Raw genomic sequence first — 25,679 nt, forward strand, 5'->3', positions numbered from 1 at the left:
GGGCCTCTATCCGTGCTGTATAACTCTATGACTCTACAGGAATCACTAAAAGGTAATGGACAAGTAGAAAAAAAGAATTAGAAAGCCTAAAGGAATGTTGGTCTTTATCTTCAGGTCTGAAATACAAAGGGGATGAAATGATGCTTCAGCTGTACAGAGCTCTGGTTAGACCCCACCTGGAGAACTGCATTCAGTTCTGGGCACCGCATCTCAGGAAGGATATATTGGCCTTGGAGTGGGTGCAGTGCACATTCCCCAGAATGACACCGGAGCTAAAAGGGCTCAATTATGAGGGCAGGTTGCAGAGACTAGATAAGTATTCCCTGACATATAAAGGATTAACTGGTGATATAATTGAGGTGTTTCAGATCATAGGATCAAAGAATAGTACAGCACACAAGGAGACCATTCAGCCCATCAAATCTGTGCCAGTACTTTCGAAGAGCAATCCAGTCAGTCCCACGCCCCCACTCTTTCCCCATATCCCTACAATATTTTCTCCTTCAAGTATTTATACAAATCCCTCTTGAAGGCTACTATTCAATCTGTTTCCACCACCCTATCAGGCAGAGAATTCCAAAACCTAACCACTCGTTGCATAAAAGAATTGTTCCTCACGTCGCCTCTGGTTCTTTTGCCAATCACCTTAAATCTCTGCCCTCTGGTCATCACCACTTCAGTGACTGGAAACAGTTTCTCTTTATTACGCTCTGAGATATACCGTCTGAGATATCTGTGCTCCTCTAATTCTGGCCTTGAGTAACCTGACATTAATCACTCCACCATTGGTGGCCGTCCGTGAGCTGCCAAGGCCTTAAGCTCTGGAATTCCCTTCCTAAACCTCTCTGCCTCTTTCCTGCTTTAAGATGTTCCTTAAAACCTAACTCTGAATAAGCTTTTAGTCATCTGCCATAATAGCTTGTGGTTCGGTATCAAATTTTGTTTGATAACGCTCCTGTGAAGCACCTTGGGACTTTTTCTACGTTATATACCGTCCAAGATATCTGCGCTCCTCTAATTCTGGCCTTGAGTACCCTGACTTTAATCACTCCACCATTGGTGGCTGTCCATGAGCTGCCAAGGCCTTAAGCTCTGGAATTCCCTCCCTAAACCTCTCTGCCTCTGTTTCCTGCTTTACGAAGCTCCTTAAAACCTAGCTCTTTGACTAAGCTTTTAGTCATCTGCCATAATAGCTTGTGACTTGGTGTCAAACTTTGTTTGTTAACGCTCCTGTGAAGCACCTTGGGGCTTTTTCTACGTTGTTGTTATTTACTCTATCTAAACGCTTCATGATTTTGAACACCTCGATCAAATGTCCTCTTAGCCTTCTCTGCTCTAAGGAGAACAATCCCAGCTTTGCAGTCTATCCACGTAACTGTAATCCCTGAAACCATTCTAGTAAATCTCTTCTCTACCCGCTCCAAAGCCTACACGTCCTTCCTGAATATGGTGCCCAGAATTGGACGCAACATTCCGGCTGAGGCCGAAATCGTGTTTAATATTGGTTTAGCACAGCTTCCTGGCTTTTGTACTCTATGCCTCTCTTTATAAAGCCCAGGATCCCATAAGCTTTATTAACTACAACTGCTTTCTTAACCTGTCCTGCCACCAAAGATTGGTGCACAAGCACCCCCAGGTCTGGGGGTCTTGCACACCCTTTAAAATTGTACCATTTAGTGTGTATTGTTTCTTCTCTTTCTTCATACCAAGCTATCACCTCGCACTTTTCAGTGTTGTAATTCATCTTCCATGTGTCCGCCCAATCCACCAGACTCTTCATGTCCTCTTGAAGTCTATTACTATCTTCCTCACTGTTTTGTACACTCCCAAATTTCGAGTCAGCTGCAAATTTTGAAATTGCGCCCTGTACCCCCAAAGTGTCCAATTCAAATCGACACAGGAACAGACAGAAATTGCAGACAGGCACACACAGCAGGAGGGAGAGGATTAAGGCTGGATTAAGATCATTGACAGAAAGGTTTCTGAAAGCACTTGTTCGGCACGTAACATCCAGTCTGCCTATTTAGAGCTAGTTTGGCACATATCTGACTTCTCACCAAAAACTGTGTCTGAACTCCCCACATTCATTTTAGATAAGACTTTCAGATCCATAGGGGTGAAAGGTCTGAGTTATGAACCTCTGACACCCAGCCCTTTTCTGAAGATTGTTTCGAGAGCTGTACCGTGTCTATTCAAAATTCACTATAGAATTGCATTGTGGTTACAGCACAAACAGGGCATTCGGCCCAACAGTTTCATGCTGGTGTTTATGCTCCACATGAGCCTCCACCCACCTTACTTCACCTCATCCTACCATCATATAGCTGACCTACTGCTCCTAATTCTGGCCGCTTGATCATCCCCGATTTTAATTGCTCAACTATTGATGGCCGTGCGTTCAGCTGCCAAGACCCGAGGCTCTGGAATTCCCTCCCTTAACATCTCCACACTCTACCTCTCTTTACTCTTTCAAGACACTCCTTAAAACCTATCTCTTTGACCAAGCTTTTGGTCATCTGCCTAGTACAAGAGCAAAATACTGCGGATGCTGGAAATCTGAAATAACAGCAGAAAACGCTAGTTAAACTCAGCAGGCCAGGCAGCATCCGTCGAGAGAGAAACAGAGTTAACGTTTCAGGCCTGGGACCCTTTATCAGAACTGGAAAAAGCTGGAGATGCAACAGGTATTAAGCAGGTGCAGAGACAGCGGGGGAGGGGAGGGGGAATTGAAGGAAGATACTGTGCTTTTGTAAGAGGGAGGAAACAAAAAAAGTTGCAAATGGGAATGACAAAATCATACAGCATGTAAAATGGGGGCAGGGGTTATAGTTTGAAATTGTTGAACTCAATTTTGAGCCCAGAAGGCTGTAAATGCCGAATCAAAAGATGAGGTGCCGTTCCTCAAGCTTATGTTGAGCTACATTAGAACAATGTAATAGGCCAAAGACAGAGAGGTCAGAGTGGGAGTGAAGCGGTGAATTAAAGTGACAGGCGACCGGAAGCTCAGGGTCACCCTTACGGACCGAGCCCCTTCCGACATAGACCCACTCAGCGCCACACCTGAGACAGGGAGTCGCAACACAGACTCAGACAGCTCCGACACAGACCCACTCAGCGCCACCCCTGAGACAAGGAGTCGCGGCAGAGACCCAGACAGCTCCGATACAGACCCACTTAGCTCCACCTCTGAGACAGGGAGCAGCAACACAGACCCAGACAGCTCCGACACAGACCCACTCATCTTCACCTCTGAGACAGGGAGCTGCAACACAGACCCACTCAGCTACACCCCAGTTACAGGGAGCTGCAACAGAGACCCAGACAGCTCTGACACAGACCCACTCAGCGCCACACCTGAGACAGGGAGTCGCAACACAGACTCAGACAGCTCCGACACAGACCCACTCAGCGCCACCCCTGAGACAAGGAGTCGCGGCAGAGACCCAGACAGCTCCGACACAGACCCACTTAGCTCCACCTCTGAGACAGGGAGCAGCAACACAGACCCAGACAACTCCGACACAGACCCACTCAGCTCCACCTCTGAGACAATGAGCTGCAATGCAGACCCAGACAGTTCCGACACATAAGAACATAAGGTATAGGAGCAGGAATAGGCCTTCCAGTCACTCCAGCCTGCTCCGCCATTCAGTATGATTATGGCTTATCATGGACCTCAACACTTTCCCACCCCATCGCCGTATCCCTTGATTCCCCTTGAATCTAAAAATCTATCTATCTCAGCCTTGAATATACTCAAAGGCACAGCATTCACAGCCCTCTGGGGCAGAGAATTCCAAAGATTCACAACCCTCTGCGTGAAGAAATTCCTCCTCATCTCAGTCTTAAATGGCCTATCCCTTATCCTGCGACTATGGCCCCCAATTCTAGACAATCCAGCCAGAGGAAACAACCTCTCACCATCTATCCTGTCAATCCCCTTCAGAATATTGTATGTTTCAATCTGATAACCTCTCATTATTTTAAACTCCAGAGAGGTCCATTCTGCATAATCTCTGATCATAGGACAGCTCTCTCATCCCAGGATTCAATCTTGTGAACATTTGTTGCACAGCCTCCATGGCAAGTATATCCTTCCTTAGATAAGGAGACCAAAACTGTGCACAGTACTCCAGGTGTGGTCTCACCAAGGCCCTGTACATTTGTAGCAAGACTTCCTTACTCTTATAATTGAACCCTCTTGCAATAAAGGCCAAAATGCCATTTGCCTTCATTATTGATGTTGTACCTGAATGCTAGCTTTCTGTTTTTCTTGCACGAGGACACCCAAATCTCTCTGAACACCAACATTTGAAAGTTTCTCACCATTTACAAAATATCCTGTGTCTCTATTCTTCCTACCAAAGTGAATAACCTCACATTTCCCTACATTATACTCCATCTGCCACCTTCCACCCCACTCAATTAATCTACCGATATCCCTTTGCAGACTATTTGTGTTCTCCTCACAGCTTTCTGTCCCACCTAGCTTTGTATCATCAGCAAACTTTGATACATTGCACTCGGTCCCTTCATCTAGGTCATTAATATAGATTGGAAATAGCTGAGGCCCCAACACTGACCCTTGCGGCACCCCACTAGTTACAGCCTGCCAACATGAAAAATCTCCATTTAACCCTAGTCTCTGCTTTCTGTCCGTTTACCAATCCTCTAACCATGCTACTATATTACCCCAACACCATGAGCCCTAATCTTGTGCAATAACCTTTTATGTGGCACTTTATCGAATGGCTTTTGGAAATCCAAATAAACTACATCCACTGGTTACCTTTTATCTACCCTGCTAGTTACATCCTCAAAAAACTCTATTAATTTGTCAAACATGATTTCCCTTTCATGAAACCATGTTGACTCCTCCTAATCATGTTACGATTTTCTAAGTGATTTAATACCACTTCCTTAACATTGGATTCCAGCATTTTCCCGACGACTGATGTCAGGCTAACTTGCCTGTAGTTCTCTATTTTTTCTCTCCTTCCTTTCTTGAATAGCGGTGTTACTTTTGCGACATTCCAATCCGTTGGGACCATTCCAGAATCTAGGGAACATTGGATGATCAAAACCAATGCATGCACTAACTCTTCAGACACCTCTTTTAGAACCCTAGGATGTAGGCCGTCAGGACCAGGCGTTTTGTCGGCTTTTCGTTCCATTAGTTTCATTAGTACTTTTTCTCTACTTGTGTTATGCACGTTTAGGTCCTCACCCTCATTAGACCCTTGGTTCCCCACTAATTGTACTATTCTTTTTGTGTCTTCTACTGTAAAGACAGATACAAAATATTTGTTTAACGTTTCCTCCATTTCCTTATTCCCCATAATAATTTATCCTCTTTCAGCCTCTAAGGGTCCAACGTTTACTTTTGCTACTCTGTTCCTTTTTACATACTTGTCGAAACTCTTACAAACTGCTTTTATATTTCTTGCTAGTTTTCTCTCATATTTATTTTTTCCCTTTTTATAAATTTTTTGGTCAACCTGTAACTCTCCCAATCCTCAGGCTTACTATTATACTTTGCAACATCATAAGCTTAATCTTTCAAGCTAACACAGTCCATAACGTCTTTAGGTAACCATGGTTGAATCACTTTTCCCGTGGAGTTTTTGTTTCTCAATGGGAGGTATTTTTGTCGTGAATTATGAAATATTTATTTAAATGCTAGTCAATGCTTTTCTACTGTCATACTTTTTGATCTATTTTTCCAATCTATCTTTGTCAACTCGCCCGTCATACATAATTGGCTTTATTTAAATTTAAGGCACTCGTTTCGGACTGAGGCATGTCACTCCCAAAGTTAATGTAAAACTCTATCATATTATGATCACTCTGCCCCAGACGATCCTTTACTATGAGATCTCATTACACAATATACGATCTCAAATAGCCTGTTCCCTGGTTGGTTCCATGACGTAGGAAACTGTCCCGAATGCATTCCATGATCTCGTCCTCCAGATTACCTTTACCAATTTGATTTGTCCATTCTATATGAAGATTAAAGTCCCCCAAGATTATTGCATTCCCTTTGTGGCAAGTTCCTACTATTTCTGGATTAATATTCTGTCCAACATAATAGCTACTTTTAGGGGGCCTACATAATACTCCTACCAGTTTCTTCTGCCTCTTGTTATTCCTTATTTCCACTCATTCTGATTATACTTCCTGATCTTCCAAGCCGAGATCCTTTCTCACAACTGTCCTTATGTCATCCTTTATTATCAGGGTTACTGCCCCTCCTTTTCCATTCTGCCTGTCTTTTCGAAAAGTCAAATACCCTGGAATATATAATTTTCAACCTTGGCCATCTTGCAACCATGTCTCTGTAATGGCTAATAGATCAAATCCATGTATCTCTATCTCTGCCACTAGCTCATCTATCTTATTACGAATGCTTCGTGCATTCAGATAAGGAGCCATTAATTTAAATGTTTTATCATTATTCCCTGCTTTGACCTTATTCTCTACTGCACAGCTAACGTTAAACTCTCTGTCCCTTCCTGACACACTCTCTTTATTTTTACCAAAATCGCTGTACTGCTCTATTGCCTTGATGTTTCTCTTAAGATTTCTAAATTTCCCCTCCACTGACCCCTTCCCTCACGTTTTTAATTCGAAGCCCTATGGAGGCAGATGCAGTATAATGCAGGGACAGCATATTGTAGATACAAGCTGTAGATTCAAAATTAGTTTTCTAAAGGTCAACAAATAGACAACAATGCTCGCATGGCAGTTGGATTCCTGTGTCCAGTTGGAAAGCTGTCTGAAAGAGGTTGAGGAACTTAACGTAATTAATATATGTAGAGAAAATGTACCAGAGAAACTAATGGGACTGAAAGCCGACAAATCCCCTGGACCTGATGGCCTACATCCTAGGGTTCTAAAAGAGGTGGCTGAAGAGATAATGGATGCATTGCCATTGCTCTTCCAAATTTCCCATGATTTTGCAATGGTCCCAGCAGATTGGAAGTTCGCAAATGTAACACCGCCATTCAAGAAAGGAGGGAAAGAAAAATAGGGAACTAGAAGCCAGTTAGCCTGACATCAGCCATCGGGAAAATGCTGGGATCCATTGTTAATGAAGTGGTATCAAGTCACTTAAAAAATCATAACGTTATTAGGCAGAGTCAACATGGTTTTATGCAAGGGAAATCATGTTTGACAAATTTATTACTGTTTTTTGAGGATGTACCTTTCAGGATAGATAAAGGGGAACCAATCGATCTTGTATATTTGGCTTCCCAATAGGTATTCGATAAGGTGCCACGTAAAAGGTTATTACAACAAGATTAGGGCTCATGGGTTTGGGGGTAATGTAGTAGCATGGTTAGAGGATTGGTTAACGGACTGAAAACTGAGTGTAGGGATAAACGGATCTTTTTCAGGTTGGCAGGCTGCATATGGTGGGCTGCCACAAGAATCAGTGTTGGGGCCTCATTTATTTACACTCTATATTAATGACCGAGATGAAGGGGCCAATTGAAATGTATGCAAGTTTGCTGATGATACAAAGCTAGGTGGGACAGTAAGCTGTGAGTAGAAGACAAGCAGCGTGCAAAGGGATATAGGTAGACTAAGCAAATGGGCAGTAAGGTGGCAGATGGAGTATAATGTATGAAAATATGACGTTATTCACTTTAGTAGGAAGAATTGAAAAGCAGAATAATTTTAAATGGTGAGAAACTTTTAAATGTTGGTGTTCAGAAAGATTTGGGTGCCCTCGTGCAAGAAACAAAGAAAGCTAGCATGCAGATACAGCAAGCAATAAAGAAAGCTAATGGCATGTTGATTTTTATTGTAATGGGGTTGGAGAAAAGAGTAAAGAAGTATTACTACAATTGTACAGTGCCTTGGTGAGACCACACCTGGAGTACTCTGCACAGTTTTGGTCTCCTTACCTAAGGAACTTGCTTGGAAGCGGTGCAACAAAGGTTTGCCAGATTGATTCCTGGGATGAGAGGGCTGTCCTATGATGAGAGATTGTGTAGAATGGATCTATACTCTCTGGAGATTAGAAGAATGAGAGATGATCTTGTTGAAACATACAAGATTCTGAAGTGGATCGACAGGATAGAGGCTGAGAGGTTGTTTCCCCTGGCTGGAATATCTAGAACTAGGGGGAATTGACTCAGTATTAAGGGTAGGCCATTTAAGACTGTGGTGAGGAGACATTTCTTCACTCAGAGGGTTGCGAATGTTTGGAATTCTCTGCCCCAGTGAATGCCGAGCCTTTGAGTATATTCAAGGCTGAGATAGATAGATTTTTGGACTCTAGGATAATCGAGGGATATGGTGATCGAGTGGAAAAGTGGAGTTGAGGACGATGATCAGCCATGATCTTATTGAATGGTGGAGCAAACTCGAGGGGCCGTATGGCTTACTCCTGCTCTTATTTCTTATGTTCTTATGCTCTAAACATCTCCACCTCTCTTTCCTCCTTAAAGATGGTCCCTAAAACCTAACTCTTTGACCAAGCTTTTGGTCATTTGCTTGAATATCTCCGTATGTGTCCCGCTGTCAAATTTTGTTTGGTAGCACTCCTATGACGCTACTTGAGACTTTTTACTATTTAACGGCGCTATATAAATGTAATTTGTTGTTGGTGTTGTATCATTCCATGATTCTATGATGTGGTTCTATAGGGTTTTTGTTTTAACTCTCTTTAATCATTAGAGCAAGCAAAGGTAAGATGAACAAAGGCTTTAAACTCTTCTAACAATTGGTGTTATTAACTTATACTACAAGTTTTACAGATAGAGATTCGTACAACCTTTAATCAGTGGTACACTTCCAAACACAGAATGCTGAATTCTTCTACTTCGGGAGATAGAGAGGCTAATTATTTGTTGTCATCCTGCTTGGTTTTTTTCTTGTCTCCTTTGGAGGTCTCCTCCCTGATTGTCTGATGGGACTAAAAGCCGACAATCCCTTGGAACCGATGGCCTAAATTCTGGGGTTATAAATGAGGTGGCTGAAGAGATAGTGGGTGCATTGGTTGTGATCTTCCAAAATTCCCTCAAAATTATGAATCGATCCCAGCAGATTGAAAGGTACAGAAACGAACCCCAATATTCAGGAAATAAGTGTGAGAGAAAACTGGGAACTGCTGACTGTCGAGAAAAAGCAGGAATCCAGGGTGCCTTGGCACATTGGATACAAAACTGGCTTAGTGGCAGAAGGCAGAGGGTGATGGTTGAAGGTTGTTTTTGTGACTGGAAGCCTGTGGCCAGTGGGGTACCACAGGGATCGGTGCTGGGTCCCTTGCTGTTTGTGGTCTACATTAATGACTTGGATATGAATGTAAAAGGTATGATCAGTAAGTTTGCGGATGATACAAAAATTGGTAGGGTGGTAAATAGCGAGGAGGGTAGCCTCAGTCTGCAGGACGATATAGATGGGTTGGTCAGATGGGCGGAACAGTGGCAAATGGAATTTAACCTGGAAAAGTGCGAGGTGATGCAATTTGGGGGGACTAACAAGGCAAGGGAATACACAATGAATGGTAAGACCCTAGGCAAGATGGAGGGTCAGAGGGATCTGGGTGTGCAAGTACACAGATCTCTGAAGGCGGCAGAACAGGTGGATAAGGTAAAAAAGGCATATGGGATACTTGCCTTCATTAGCCGAGGCATAGAATATAAGAGCAAGGAGGTTATGATGGAGCTGTATAAAACACTGGTTAGGCCACAGCTGGAATACTGTGTGCAGTTCTGGTCGCCACACTACAGGAAGGATGTGATCGCTTTGGAGAGGGTGCAGAGGAGATTCACCAGGATGTTACCAGGGCTGGAGCGCTTCAGCTATGAAGAGAGACTGGGCAGATTGGGTTTGTTTTCCTTGGAGCAGAGGTGGCTGAGGGGGGACATGATTGAGGTGTACAAAATTATGAGGGGCATAGATAGGATGGATACTAAGGAGCTTTTTCCCTTAGTAGAAGGGTCAATAACTAGGGGGCATAGATTCAAGGTAAAGGGCGGGAGGTTTAGAGGGGATTTGAGAAAGAACTTTTTCACCCAGAGGGTGGTTGGAGTATGGAACTCACTGCCTGAAAGGGTTGTGGAGGCAGGAACCCTCACAACATTTAAGAAGCATTTGGATGAGCACTTGAAATGCCATAACATACAAGGCTACGGACCAAATGCTGGAATATGGGATTAGATTAGACAGGGCTTGATGGCTGGCGCGGACACGATGGGCCGAAGGGCCTCTATCCGTGCTGTATAACTCAATGACTCTATGACTCTATTAAGGAAGTGCTTTCAGGGCATTTAGAAAATCATAAAATAATTAGGCAGAGTCAGCATGGTTTTATGAATGGCAAATCGTGTTTGACAAATCTTTTAGAGGTTTGAGGATGTAACTAGCAGGGTGTATAAAGGAGGACCAGTGGAAGAAGTATACTTGGATTTCCCAACTACATTTGAGAAGTTGTCACATAAGAGGTTGTTACAGAAAATAAAGGTGTACTATTTTCGCATGGACAGAAGATTGGTGGACGGACAGAAAACACAGAGTAGGAAGAAACGGGTTATTTTATTGGTTGGCAGGTTGTAACTAGTGGGATGCTGCAAGGATCAGTGCTTGGGCCTCAGCTATTCACAATCTATGTCAAAGACTTAGATGAAGGCACCGAGTGTAATGCAGCCACGTTTCCTGACGATACAATGCTAGGTGGGAAATTAAGCTTGAAGTGGACACAAAGGGATATAGACAGATTAAGGAGTGGGAAATAAGGTGGCAGACGGAGTATAAAAGGGGAAATGTACACTTATTCGCTTTGCAGGAAGAATAGAAAAACAATATTGTTAAATGGTGAGAAACTATTAAATTTGGCGTTCAGTGATATTTGTGTATCCTAGTAAAGGAAACACAAAGAGTTAGCATGCTGGTACAGCAAGCAATAAGGCAGGCAAATTAAATGTTGGCATTTATTATAAGGGGGTTGGAGTACAAGAGTAAGGAAGTCTTGCTACAACTGTACAGGGCCTTGGTGAGACCACACCTAGAGTACTGTGCACAATTTTGATCTCCTTATCTAAGGAAGGATATACTTGCCTTGGAGGTGGTGCAACGAAGGTTCACTAGATTCATTCCTAGGATAAGAAGGCTTCCTTTGAGGTGAGACTGAGTAGAATGGGCCTATGCTCTCTGGTGTTTAGAAGAATGAAAGGTGATCTCATTGAAATCACAGAATCACAGAAACCCCACAATGCAGATAGAGGCCATTTCGGCCCATCGAGCCTGCACCAACACATATCCCACCCGATCCCCGTAACCCCTACACATATCCCACCCTATCCCCGTATTTAATCCCCCTAACACTAAGGGTCAATTTATCATAGCCAATCAACCTAACCCGCACATCTTTGGACTGTGGGAGAAAACCGGAGCACCCGGAGGAAACCCACGCAAACACGGGGGGAATGTGCAAACTCCACACAGACAGTCACCCGAGGCCGGATTTGAACCCGGGTCCCTGGTGCTGTGAGGCAACAGTGCTAACCACTATGCCACCGTGCTGTAAGATTCTGAGGGGAATTGAACTAGGGGGCATGGACTCAGGATAGGAGGTAGGCCATTTAAAACTGAGATTAGGAGGAATTTCATCACTCGGATGGTTGTGAATCTTTGGAATTCTCTACCCCAAAGGGCTGTGGTTGCTGAATCGTTGAGTATATTCAAGGCTCTGATAGGTAGATTTTTGGACTCTAGCGGAATCAAGGGATATGGAGTTCAGGCAGGAAAGTGGAATTGAGGTAGAAGATTAGCTATCGTCTTTTTGAATGACCGAGCAGGCTCAAAGGGCCGTATGGACTACACCTGCTCCTAATTCTTATGTTTTTATGTAACCTCCCTTTACAGGCCTTAGCAACCGACTCTATCCCTCTCCCCGGTCAGTGTCGGAGGCTGAATCTGACTGTTCACAATCTCGGTATCTTATTGACCTTGATCTGAACTTCCGACCACATATTCTCTCCATTACCAAGACTGCCTACTCCCACCTCTGTAACATCTCCCGAACCCATCTCTGCCTCAGCTCATCTGCTGCTGAAATCTCATCTGTGCCTTGATTACCTCCAAGCAAAACTATTCCAATGCACTCCTGGCCAGGATCCTATCATCCACCCTCGGTAAACTTGAGCTAATCCAAAGCTTTCAGCCCATATCCTGACTCGCATCCAGTCCTGTTCAGCCATCACCCCTGTGTTCGCTGACCTACAATGGTTCCCGGTCCGGCAATGCCGTGACTTTAAAATTCTAATCCTTATTAGCAAATCCCATCATTGCCTCGCCCCTCGCTATCTCTGTAACCTCCTCCAGCCCTGCAAACCTCCCAGATAACTCTTCGGCTCCAAATCTGCCTTCTTGTGCATTCCCGCTTCAACCACCCCCTGTGGTAGTGAGTTGCACATACTCACCACTCTTTGGGTATAGAAGTTTCTGCTGAAATCTCTATTGGATTTCTTGGTGACTATCTTATATTGTTGGCCTCTAGTTATGCTCTTCCCCACAAGTGGAAACATTCTCTCTGTGTCCACTTTTTCATAATTTTTCATAATTTTAAAGACCTGTATTAGGTCACAACTCCGTCTTCTTTTTTCAACGTATACCCTGGCATTTCTAGTATCATCCTTGTAAATCTTCTCTGCACCCTCTCCAGTGCCTGTATATATTTTTATAATATGGCGACCAGAACTGTATACAGTATTTTATGTGTGGTCTAACCAAGGTTCGGGTCAGGCTTAGCTTAACTTCACTAATTTTCAATTCTATCCATCTAAAAATAAACCCTAGTGCTTGGTTTGCTTTCTTATGGCCTTGCTAACCTGTGTTGCAACATTTCGTGATTTGTGCATTTGTACTCCGAGATCCCTTTGTTCCTTTACCCTACCCAGAGTTGCACCCTCCAAGTGATAAGTGACCTCCCTATTTTTCCTACCAAATGTAATAACTCACATTTATCTGTGTTGAACTTCATTTGACAATTATATGCCTATTCTGCAAGTTTATTAATGTTCTGCTGTAACCGGTTGCAGTCCTCCTCAGTATTGACTATATCCCCCAAATTGGTGTCATCCGCAAATTTAGAAATTGCGTTTTTGATTCCTAAGCCTAAATCGTTAATGTAAATTGTGAACAGCAGTGGTCCCAGCACTGATCCTTGTGGAACACCACCACCCAACTTCTGCCACTGTGACTAGCTACCATTTATTTCCACTCTCTGCTTTCTGCCTTGAAGCCAGCCACAAATCCATTCTGCTACTTGTCCCATGACTCTGCATTCTCTGACTTTGTTCATTAGTCTATTATGGGGCACCATATCGAAGGTACTTAATCTTTTATCATAACAGACACCAGGTTTGTGGGCACCCGTATCGTTCCTGCTGATCCTTCCATCGCGGGACTCTGCGAATCTCGTTCCTCCGTAGAGCCCTTCATCCATAGGGAGCTTCGCTAAAGCACATTGGCAGTACTGAGGGAGAGATGCACTGTCGGAAGTGCCGTACTTCGCCCTCTCAGTTGGAATTAATAGATCCCACAGCCACTATTGGAAGAAGAGCAGGGAGGATTTCTGCCCTGTTTATCTATGCCTCAACCAACATCACTAACAACAAATAATCTGATCATTATCTCACAGCGGGTTGTTTGAGTTTACTGTGTGCTGATTGGCTGCCGTGCTGACCCAACATTAAAACAGTGACTACAATTCAAAAATATTTAATTGGCTGTGAAGCGCTTCAGGACGTCCTGAGGTCGTGAAAGGCGCCATACTTCTTACTCACAGAATCTTGCCTATAAGCCAAAACCCCAGGCTCCTCCATCACCATCCCTGCATGTGTCTTGTCCCAACGGCAGGACAGACTTAGCAGAGGAGGCGGCAGAGTGGTACAATCGGAAGGGAGTGGCCCTGGGAGCCCCCATCACTGACTCTGGACCTCATGAAGTGCCGTGGCTTCAGGTCAAACATGGGCAAGGACAACCACTGATCGAGCTGACCGAGTGCTGAAGGATGTAACTCCATGACTGGTGTTGCGGCAAGTGGTGAGAGAACAAATGAAAGTGAGTAGGATCAAGAGGATGCCTTTCATCCCCTCGAGTCTGCTCCTCCAGTAAATCAGGTCATGGCTGTCCTGTACAAAGGAAAGGAGGAGGCATTTCAGCCCCTCGAGCCTGTTCCTCCATGAAATCAGATCATGGCTGTCCTGTACATAGGAACAGGAGGAGACCATTAAGTCATTAAGTCCCCCAAGCCTTTTATGCCCATCAATCGGATCATAGCTGATTTGTATATAAAAACTACGGCAGGTCATTCAGCCCCTCAAGATTGCGCTGCCATTGAAATAGATCATGGCCGATCAGTATCTTAAATCCTGCTACAGACCGAGCTTCTGAAAAACATTGGAGGCTCTGTAAGTACAGATCTACTTTGTGACTCCCCCTGTGGAGTCTCTGTAAGTGCTGACCCACTCTGTGACTCTCCCTGTGGAGTCTCTGTCAGTACAGATCAACTCTGTGACTCCCCTGTGGAGCATATGTAAGTACATACCTACTCTGTGACTCCCCAATACACAACAGAAAACTTAAAAACTACAACCACAAAAATTAAGACCTTCTAAATTTTATAAACTATTTATCTTAACTGTCAAACTATAGAGTTGTGTAAATACTCACCTGGCCATACTCACACAATTAGCTGCGTCCTCTTGCCCATGTCACTTTTTGAATCGTGACGTGGCTCCGGAATTCTGACAGTCTGTGAGATTGGTAAGCCTCTGCAAAACAGCCCGCGAAAGTGAGTTTAAGTACTCACTGTACTGCTGCTCTCTGCTCCTCCAAACACTGGCCTCTGAAAAAATGCCCGTGAAAGTGAGGTTAAGTACACACTGTACCACCGCTCTCTGCTCCTCCCGACACTGGCCTCTGAAGAAAAGCCCGCGAAATTCAGTTTAAGTAGTCACTCTACCGCCTCTCTCTGGTCCTCCCGACACTGGCCTCAGCCAGAAACTGGTCTATTCAGAATAGAGGGAGTTTATAGTGAGCTGATGAGTTTCACCGAAACAATAGGGTTTCAGTTGTTGTCACGCAGGACAGATAGAATGTGGGGTGTGTTTAAACCAGATGCGGGTGTTGTTGCTGTAGTTGTTCTATGGAGTTCCTTCAAGGAGGTGACTCTGAATGCAATGGATCAACGTGTACCCATGCAAAGCCAAGGTACTGAGCGTCATTACAGTCCAGCCTGTTTCAACGGAACTAACAAACAATTCATCCAGAAGAGAAAAAGGTCTTTAAGGCCATGACAGTAAATGGCACAGAATTCAGGCAGCAGCAATACCGGAAGGTGAGACAAGAGTGTAAAAACTGCAACAGAATGGCGAAGAAAAAATTCGCATTCGAATGTTGGCATCGCTGGCAAGGCCAGCATTTATTGTCCATCCCTAGTTGCCCTTGAGAAGGTGGTGGTGAGCTGCCTTCTTGAACCACTGCAGTCCGTGTGGTGAAGGTACTCCCATGGTGCTGTTAGGGGTGGAGTTCTAGGATGTTGACCCAGTGATGATGCAGGCGATATGCTTTCAACTCTGGATGTGGTGTGATTTGGAGGGGAAACTGGAGGTGGTGGAGTTTCCATGCACCTGCTGGCCTTGTCTTTCTATGTTGAGGTCACGGGTTGAGGTCGCGGGTTTGGGAGTTGCTGCCAAAGAAGCCTTGGTGAGTTGCTGCAGATCATCTTGTGGATGCTACACACTGCAACCCAGTGGTTGAGGGTGTGAATGTTTAAGGTGGCGGATGGGGCGCCAATCAAGCGGACTGCCTTGTCCTGGATGCTGTTGATGGAGCTGCACTCATCTAGGCAAGTGTAAGATATTCCATCACACTCCTGACTTGTGCCTTGTAGATGGTGGAAAGCATTTGGGGACTCAGGAGGTGAGACTCTTGCCGCAGAATATCCAGCCTCTGGCCTGCTCTTGTTGCCGCAGTATTTATGTGGCTGGTCCAGTTAAGTTTCTGGTCAATGCTAACCCCCAGGATGTTGATGGTGGGGGATTCGGCGATGGTAATGCCTTTGAATGTCAAGGGGAGGTGGTTGGATTATCGCTTGTTGTAGATAGTCATTGCCTGGCACTTGTGTGTTGCGACCGTTCTGACCATATGATGGATGGAAGTTCATTGATGAAGCAGCTGAAGATTGTTGGGCCTAGCACACTGCCCTGAGGAACTCCTGCAGTGATGATTGACCTCCAACAACCACAACCATCTTCCTTTTCGCTAGGTATGTATCCAGCCAGTGAAGAGACACTCCCCCGCACCCGCCGATTTCCATTGACTTCCATTTGTCTAGGGCTCCTTGATGCCACACTTGGTCAAATATTGCCTGGATGTCAAGCGCAGTCACTGTCACCTGACCCCTGGAATTCAGCTCCTTTGTCCATGTTTGGAAAAATGCTATACTGGAATCTGAAGCCGAGTGGTCCTGGGAGAAGCCAAACTGGACATCAGTGAGCAGGTTATTGCTGAGAAAGTGATGCTTGATAGCACTGCAATTACTTTGCTGATGATTGAGAGTAGACTGACGGGGTGGTAATTGGCTGGATTGGATTTGTCCTGCTTTTTGTGGACAGGACATACCTGGGTAGTTTTCCACATTGTCGGATAGATGCCAGTGTTAAAGCTGTACTGGAACAGTTGGCTAGAGGCGCGGCTAGTTCTGGAGCACAAGTCTTCGGCATGATAGCCAGGATGTTGTCGGGGCCCATAGCATTTGCTGTATCCAGTGCGCTCAGCCGTTTCTTGGTATCGCGTGGAGTGAATCATATGGGCTTTAGACTGGCTTCTGTGATGGTGGGGACCTCAGCGATAGCCCAATATTGATCATCCCCATGGCATTTCTGCATGAAAATTATTGAAAACGCTTCAGCCTCATCCTTTGCACTCACTTGCTGGGTTCCACCATCATTGAGGATGGGGATATTTATGGAGCCTCCTCCCATTAGTTGTATAATGGTCCACATCCATTCATGACTGGAAGTGGCAGGACTGCAGAGCTTTGCTATGATCTGCTGATTGTAGGATCACTTAGCCCTGTCTATAGCATGCTGCTTCTGCTTTTTAGCATGCATGTAGTCCTGTGTTGCAGCTTCCCCAGCTTGGCACCGTATTTTTAGGTACGCCTGGTGCTGCTCCTGGCATGCCCTTCTATACTCCATATTGAAACAGTGTTGGTCCCCTGGCTTGCTGGTAGAGTGAGGGTTATGCCGGGCCATAAGGTTACCGATTGCGGTGGAATACATTTCCTCTGCAGCTGATCGCCCACGGCGCCTCAAGGAAGCCCAGTTTTGAGCTGCTAGATCTGTTCTGAATGTATCTATGCCATTTAGCATGGTGGTAGTGCCATACAAAACGATGGAGGTTGCCCTCAGTGTGACGACGGAACTTTGTCTCCACAATGACTGACCGGTGATCACTGATACAAATGCTGTCATGGACAGATGCATCTGCGACGGTTCAATTAGTGAGGACGAGGTCAAGTGGGTTCTCCCTCGCCACCTGTCGCAGGCCCAGACTGGCAGTTATGTCCTTCAGGACTCGGCCAGCTCGGTCACTAGTGGATCCACCCTTGGTGATGAACATTGAAGCCCCCCACCCAGAGAATATTCAGTGCCTTTGCTACCCTCACTGCTTCTTCCAAGTGTTGTACAACATGGATGTACAGACTCATCAGCTGAGGTAGGGCAGTAGGTGGTAGCCAGCAGGAGGTTACCTTGCCAATGCTGGACCTGATCCCTGAGACTTCATGGGTTCTGGAGTCAATGTTGAGAACTCCCAGGGCCACTCGGTCCCGACTGTATGCCAATGTGCCGCCACCACTGGTGTGACAGGACATACCCAGAGATGGTGATGGAGGAGTTTGGGACATTGGTTGGAAGGTATAATTCTCTGAGTATGAATATGTCAGGCTGTTGCTTGACTCGTCTGTGGGACAGTTCTCCCAATTTTGGCACAATTCCACAGATGTTGGTGAGGAGGAGCTTGCTGCTTCGACAGGGCTGGTTGTCGTGTCCGTTGCCGGTGCCGAGTGGCCCATCCCGTTTTATTCTTACTGTTTTTCACAACTGAGTGACTTGCTAGGCCATTTCAGAGAGCAGTTAAGAGTCAACCACATTGCTGTGGGTCTGGAGTCACATAGATCAGGTAAGTATGGCAGATTAACTTCCTTGAAGGACATTAGTGAAACAAATGAGTTTTTACTAGCTATTTATTCCACATTAATTTAATTCACTGAATTTAACTTCCGGATTATGAGGCCAGGTCTATGGATTACTTGTCCAGCAACATATCCACTATGTGTTGCTGGACAAGTAATTGTGATCAGGTCAGGTCAGTTTTAGTTATCAGTGTCGATGTGTTTAATGTATATTCTCTTGCTTCATTGAGCAAGTGGGACCTTCAGCTTTCACATCACCAGAAAATCGACAACTGTTTTATGACGAACATAGTCCCAGCCTCGACGCGATATGCAACTTCGGGATTCACAGGCAAATAGACAAGCGAAAAAGACCAAGTTAAGACGGTCAGACCCCTAACAAAGTGTCTTTTTTGTTCAGCGTTTCAGGTTACTCCTAAAATTTAAAATGTTCCTTGAGAAGCCGGGAATCAAAGCCGGGTCGCCCACGGTCTGCAGGCGAGAATTCTGCTCCTGAACAATCAATACTCACACGTCACCTGAGTTAAATTTTTAAACACCACAATTACTTTTTGCTGCTTGTTAATACAAGGGGGAGCATAATAAAACACAAAGCAAGACTGCAGATCCCGGAAATGGAATTATTCAGAAAATGCTGGAAAAACTTTTCAGGTCCGGGAACATCTGTGGAGAGAGAAACAAAGGGACATCCTTACAGGTCGATGAGCTCTCCTCGGGACTAAGGTTTACAGCAACCCAAAATATCGCAGATAATTTTATTAGAATAGCTTTTTCCATGCTCTGTTCTGTGTGGCATTCTGCAGATCACTTTCGAAATTTGGTCACGCCTCCCAGCATGCTTTCCTGAACAGTTAGTTTATTAGTTCCAGTATAGAAATAATAATTTTAGTCAGGATCAGCTCATTTAGCAGGTAATTAGTGCAGCTTTCTAGCCAATCCATTAATAGCCTTAAAACTGGTACAGAAATGTCTCACATCTTCAAAAGGGAGCCGACGCTGGGAGCTGGGTGACCCTTTTTCGGCCGGCACAGACACAATCAGCCGAATGGCCTTGTATGGGGTAAATTTCTAAGATTCTAAAGAAAACAAACATTACGAGCAACACTGAGAAAATCTGCTCCGAGCAGCGTTCGAAGCTGCCCCGCCCCCGATTAGATTTCAAGCTGAAAGCCTTAACCACTCGGCTATCGCATCTGCATAAAAACAGCACCCAACAAGTTAAATTGTCAAATTATGAGGCTGAACTGTGTGTTTAAACTTGGCAATCATAATTTCGCTGGTTTGTGTCCTGGGACAAACTAGTAGTTTGCAGCTGTCAATCATAACACAGTTTGGAGGGAACTTCCTGCATTAATGAAACTACGAACAGCCTACAGCTGTCAATCAACTATCCCCATCAGAAAGACAGAGACTGAGCGAGAGAGAGACTGTCAGAGAGCTTGCTGCATCCAGCCCTGAGCCTGTTACACTCAACAGCTGCTCACCCACACCCCGCTGTCAGAAACACTGAACATTTGTACCGAGACCCTGCAAATAGTCTATAAAATGAGAAAAGATAAAAGTTCATCACAATTCGGTTGAATGGAGCAAGAGTTGATAAAATTTCCACCGTCACTCGGTAACCACGTTAGCCATTCCTGCAATCGGTAGAATAAATTATCGGCTGTTAGATTTTTTCCCACTGGGTTGAATAATTTCTGTGTGAGGAATGTTTCAGCATCGTAAACCAGGGGAACGCGTCGACCGGGCTGTGCCTTGTTCGCTTCTGTGCAGTCGGACAGTTTGCCCTTCATTCTGCTCTGATTCGCTTTGCCGAAGCGGATCAATAGATTCTTAAATATGCTGACTGGATTTTCTAATTTGGTTCTTTTCGATTTGTCTCGCTCCCGACTGGCAACGTATTCCGAGCAATGTAGCAACCCTCCCAACATAGTGTCCCAGCTTCGATTGAAAGCGACCCACAGCAACCCCAGCCTCGTCACCTACACGCTGACTGACACACTGCGGTCACACTCTGCTTCAGTGAGATTAATGTCCAGAGCGGTTTCAAGGTCGAATGCAACTACAAGCAGAGCAGAGCACTTGAGAGTGAAACCACTTTGCCTTTTGTACCTGTCTTCTAAAAAGCCGCACTGCTCAACTCAGACAGTTAATTAGAACGATAATGTATCCAAAGAAGTTTATTCCAATTCAGCCGGTCTCAGAGTGGCAGAAAGTAAAATGTTCTGTATTGCTGGAATCGAACCCGGGCCTAAACCCGGTGGATAAAGGGGAACCAGTGGACGTAGTGTATTTAGACTTCCAAAAGGCATTTGACAAGGAGCCACACAAAAGATTATTGCTTAAGATAAAAAATCACGGGATTGGGGGTAATATTCTGGCATGGATAGAGGATTGGCTATCTAACAGAAGGCAGAGAGTTGGGATAAATGGTTCATTCTCAGACTGGCAATCAGTAACTAGTGGTGTTCCGCAGGGGTCAGTGCTGGGTGGGTCCCCAACTCTTTACAATCTATATTAACGATTTGGAGGAGGGGACCGAGTGTAACATATCAAAGTTTGCAGATGATACTAAGATGGGAGGGAAAGTAGTGAGTGAGGGGGACATAAAAAACCTGCAAGGGGACATCGACAGGCTAAGTAAGTGGGCAGAGATTTGGCAGATGGAATACAATACTGGAAAGTGTGAGGTTATGCACTTTGGCAGGAAAAATCGTAGAGCAAGTTATTATCTTAATGGCAAGACACTGGAAAGTACTGAAGTACAACGGGATCTGGGGGTCCTGGTGCACGAAACTCAAAAGGTTAGTATGCAGGTGCAGCAAGTGATTAAGAAGGCCAATGGAATGTTGGCTTTCATTGCTAGGGGGATAGAATATAAAAATAGGGAGGTATTGCTTCAGTTGTACAAGGTATTGGTGAGACCGCACCTGGAATACTGCGTACAGTTTTGGTGTCCATACTTAAGAAAGGACATACTTGCTCTCGAGTCAGTACAAAGAAGGTTCACTCGGTTAATCCCGGGGATGAGGGGATGGGCATATGAGGAGAGGTTGAGTAGATTGGGACTCTACTCATTGGAGTTCAGAAGAATGAGAGGCGATCTTATTGAAACATATAAGATTGTGAAGGGGTTGGATCGGGTGGATGCGGGGAAGATGTTCCTGATGATGGGTGAAACTAGAACTAGGGGGCATAGTCTTAGAATAAGGGGCTGCTCTTTCAAAACTGAGATGAGGAGGAACTACTTCACTCAGAGGCTGGTAGGTCCATGGAATATGCTGCCCCAAAAAGCTGTAGAAGCTACATCATTACATAAATTTAAAACAGAAATAGACAGTTTCCTAGAAGTAAAGGGAATTAAGGGTTACGGGGAGCGTGCAGGAATTTGGACATGAGTCTAGGTTCGGATCGGTCATGGCCCTGTGGGTAGCGGAGCCGGCCCAGGGGCCGTGTAGCCTGATCCTGCTCCTATTTCGTGTGTCTAATTCTGTTAGATTCAGGAGATGGTTCTGTGATAGTGGATTGGCGGTTAGGATCAGATCAGCCATGATCTTATTGAATGGCGGAGCAGGCTTGAGGGGCCGATTGGCCTACTCCTGCTCCTATTTCTTATGTTCTTATGTTCTTATGTTCTAACACGACATGTTAAAAACTTCCACTTGAACCAGGCATGCCCGCACAGACCCGCGTTGCAGGTGCCCAGTTTGAAAGGGCATACAGTCTGACAGAGCTCCTGTGATGACCCGACCCAGTCTGATCTACAGCCGCAGGACCGGCCGCTTGCAGCTGCGATCACGGAGTTTTTAAGGTGTTGGACATGAAATCGAGCGGGATGTTTCTGCGCAGATGCGGATCCTGCTCCCAGCGCCGCTGTTCCAAGCCCTCTTCCTGAACCGGTCTGAAAGGATGGCTGATCAGCTGTGGGAGGCGGTGCTGTGCTGCTTGTCACTACTGTCAGTGACAGGTTGCCTGTCAGTTGACTGTATGTGCCCAGTGTGAAACCTGTCTGAGCGCCCAACAGACTGACTTTAGTTTGACCATGTTTTTAATTAGTTTTCCAAGAGTTGCCCTGAGCACGTGGTGAATTTCCTTCTGGAGAGCGGTTCGTCAAACCAGTTCCGAGGGGAAGTGGGTTGTGACTGGAGTCACTTGTGTAACAGAAAGTGTCGGGGGCGGGCAGTTTCCTTTCCTGAAGTACATTAATCAACCAGTTGAAGTTTAGCTGCACGTTTTTTCCCTCCAGCTCCAGAAACAATGAGCCCTGAGTCTACACCGTGTCACGAACCCACAAACCTACAACTCCTTAGTAATCAGAAGTCCAAAACTTTTGATTAGATCTCCACTGGCTGGATCAGACCGAGCACAAAGGAAGATGGTTGTGGTTATTGAAGGCTAATCATCACAGCCCCAGGACATCGCTGCAGGAGTCCCTCAGGTCAGTGTCCTTGGCCCGACCATCTTCAACTACTTCATCAATGACCTTCCCTCAAGCATAAGGTGAGAAATAGGAATGTTCGCTGATGTCTGCACAGTGTTCAGTGCCATTCACAGCTCCTCATATAATGAAGCATTCTATGCCAGCATGCAGCAAGACCTGGACGACATTCAGACTTGTGCAGATAAGTGACAGGCAACATTCGCGCCACACAACTGCCAGGCAATGACTATCTCCTACAAGCGAGAGCCTAACCAGCACCCCTTGACATTGAACGGCATTACCATCGCCGAATCACCCACTATCAACATATGGGGGTCACCATTGACCAGAATCTGAACTGGACAAGCCAAGTAAATACTGTGGCACCAAGAGCAGGTCGGAGTCTAGGTATTCTGCGGCGAGTGACTCACCTCCTGACTCCCCAAAGCCTTTCCACCATCTACAAGGAACAAGTAAGGAGTGTGATGGAATACTCTCCACTGATAGGCAGACACTGAGGCACAGTCGTTAGTCAGACAGTCGGGTCGGGACGTCTGCACCCGAAGAGCTGGAGAATAAGACAGACACTCAATCAAATGGATAGAGTGGGAGAAAAAGAGACAGTCAGACAGTGGAGCTGGCTGTGAGTCAGTCCCGAAGAGAAGCAGACTGTGTCCTTTGCCTTTTACCCTGATCTGTCAGTAATAATTTAAACCACTTCTGGTTCGGTCCCTTCCTTTAATCCTGTACAGCAGCAGTGACAATAACTTTGTGGATTTTTGGATTGAGCCGAATCCGAGTCCGTTCCCCAGACTTCAGGAGAAATTCCATTATTCCCGGGCACTTTGTATCAAGCAGCAGTTAGCCGCAAAACATGTCATTAATATGAGTAATGGGAATGAGAAATACTTAAACATTTGGCACCCTGTTAAACAGAGCTCCAAGTAATAGTTTAAATAAAGTACTGAACTGACAGAGCGGAGGTCTGATGAGGATTGAATTAAATTCAAATTCAGTGAATCTAAACAATTTTATAGAAGTGATTATTTTTGGGTTGGATTCCTGAAACTGTGTTTGAGCTGCACTGGGATCAGGCACGTTCGATAAAGAGAGGCCGGCAGGCGGTTCCCAGACACGGCTCAGACCCGGAGCGGCAGCCCCCCGCCGACAGCGGCTGGATTAGAGAACGGGGATCCTGCGCTGTTGTTTAGGTGGTCTGGCTGCTGCTGCCTCGGCCTCTCACACTTCGAGAGCCCGGGCGGCGGTCCGCACCGATCTCCCACATATAGATCCGGCTTCAGCTCCTGATGGAGGGCCTCGTGGTGCAACGTTAGCGAGTCTGACCCCAGATCAGAAGGCTGCATCTGGATCTCGGAGTTTTCACAGCATCAGATCCTTGGATTCTATCAGTGAAGTGTTTGAAGGACGGGCTGCTCAATGTTGGTGCAACAAATAATTATCAGAATTAAGGGATCTTTCTGCTCAATGATCACCCTCAAAACCTTGATGGTCTCCGGAGTGGCGATTAGATCAAATCCATTTATTTCGATCAGTGCTAGTAGTTCATCTATTTTATTGCAAATGCTTTGTGCATTCAGTTATAGTGCCTTTATCTTTAATATTTTTTCTGTTTTTCCCTGATGCCACCTAAGTCTCGAATGCCTTATTACGTTTCTTAAATTTCTGTCCCTTCCTGACCCACTGTGCTTATTTTTGCCCAAATCGCTAATACGCTCTACAGTCCCGTCCATTTCTCTTACTCATTTTGAATTATTTACCCTTTCCTGAATCCAGCAGCCCCCCCCCACTCCACCCCACCCTTCATTAGTTTAAAACCCTGTCTACTGCCTCAAATATTTGGTCCGCCAGGACACTGCTCCCAGCCCAGTTTATGTGGAGCCCGCCCAAAAGAACAGTTCCCTCTTTCTGCAGGACTGGGGTGCCCCATGAAGCGAAACTGTTGCGCCCCACACCATTCTTTCTGCCACGCATTTAAACCTCTAATCTGCTTGGCCCTACGCAAAGTTGCATGTAGCTCAGGTACGAATTCAATGATTATTACCTTTGATGTTCTGGTTTTTAAATTGGATCCAAGCTCCTGATACTGTCTAAAGAACCTTCTTCTATTTATTTCATTGTTTAATTATAATTAAGTTAAAATTTGTGGCTCCTTTTTAAACTGCTCCGATTCCCGCTCTTTTGCTCTGCTCTGCTCCTTGTTTATTTGTTTACTAGCTGGAGTGCCCAGCGGTGCCGAGGGAACTCAAGAACCCTGTGCCAGACAGAGAGAGGGGGGAAGGAGAGAGAGAGGGGGAAGGAGAGAGAGAGAGAGAGAGTGGGAAGGAGAGAGAGAGGGAAGGAGAGAGAGGGGGAAGGAGAGAGAGAGAGGGAAGGAGAGAGAGAGGGAAGGAGAGAGAGAGAGCGAAGGAGAGAGAGAGGGAATGAGAGAGAGACAGAGAGAGAGGGAGAGAGAGAGACGGAGAGAGAGAGGGAGAGAGAGACAGAGACAGAGGGAAGGAGAGATAGAGATAAGGAGAGAGAGGGGAATGGAGTGGAGGGGAAAGGGGTAGGGGGAAAGGGGTGGGGGGAAAGGGGTGGGGGGAAGGGGGAAGGGGGGGTGGGGAAGGGGGGGAAGGGGGAAGGGAAAGGGGGTGAGGGGGGAAGGGGGAGGGGGAGGGGTGTGGGGGGGAGGAGGGGAGGGGGGAAGGGGGGGAAGGGAAGACGGGGGAAGCAAAGAGGGGGGAAGGGAAGGGAAGCAGGGGGAAGCGGGAGGGGGGAAGTGGGTGTGTGGGAGGGGGGTGGGAAGGGGGTGTGGGGGGAAGGGGGGCTTGGGCGGGAAGGGGGTGTGGGGGGGAGGGGGGTTGGGGTGGAAGGGTGTGTGGGAGGGGGGAAAGGGGGGGTGGGAAGTGGGTGTGGGGGGGGAAAGGGGGGTGGGAAGGGGGTGTGGGGGGAAGGGTGTGTGGGTGAAGGATGGGGGAAGGGGGGAAGAGAGGGGTGAGCCAGCAGACCCTCTCACCTCTGCCAGTGTTGAGAGTTGCGCTG

The sequence above is a fragment of the Somniosus microcephalus genome, unplaced genomic scaffold, assembly GCF_052327205.1.
Source record: "Somniosus microcephalus isolate GS21.2 unplaced genomic scaffold, FLI_Smic_1.0 unresolved_chr1, whole genome shotgun sequence".
Taxonomy (NCBI): Eukaryota; Metazoa; Chordata; class Chondrichthyes; order Squaliformes; family Somniosidae; genus Somniosus; species Somniosus microcephalus.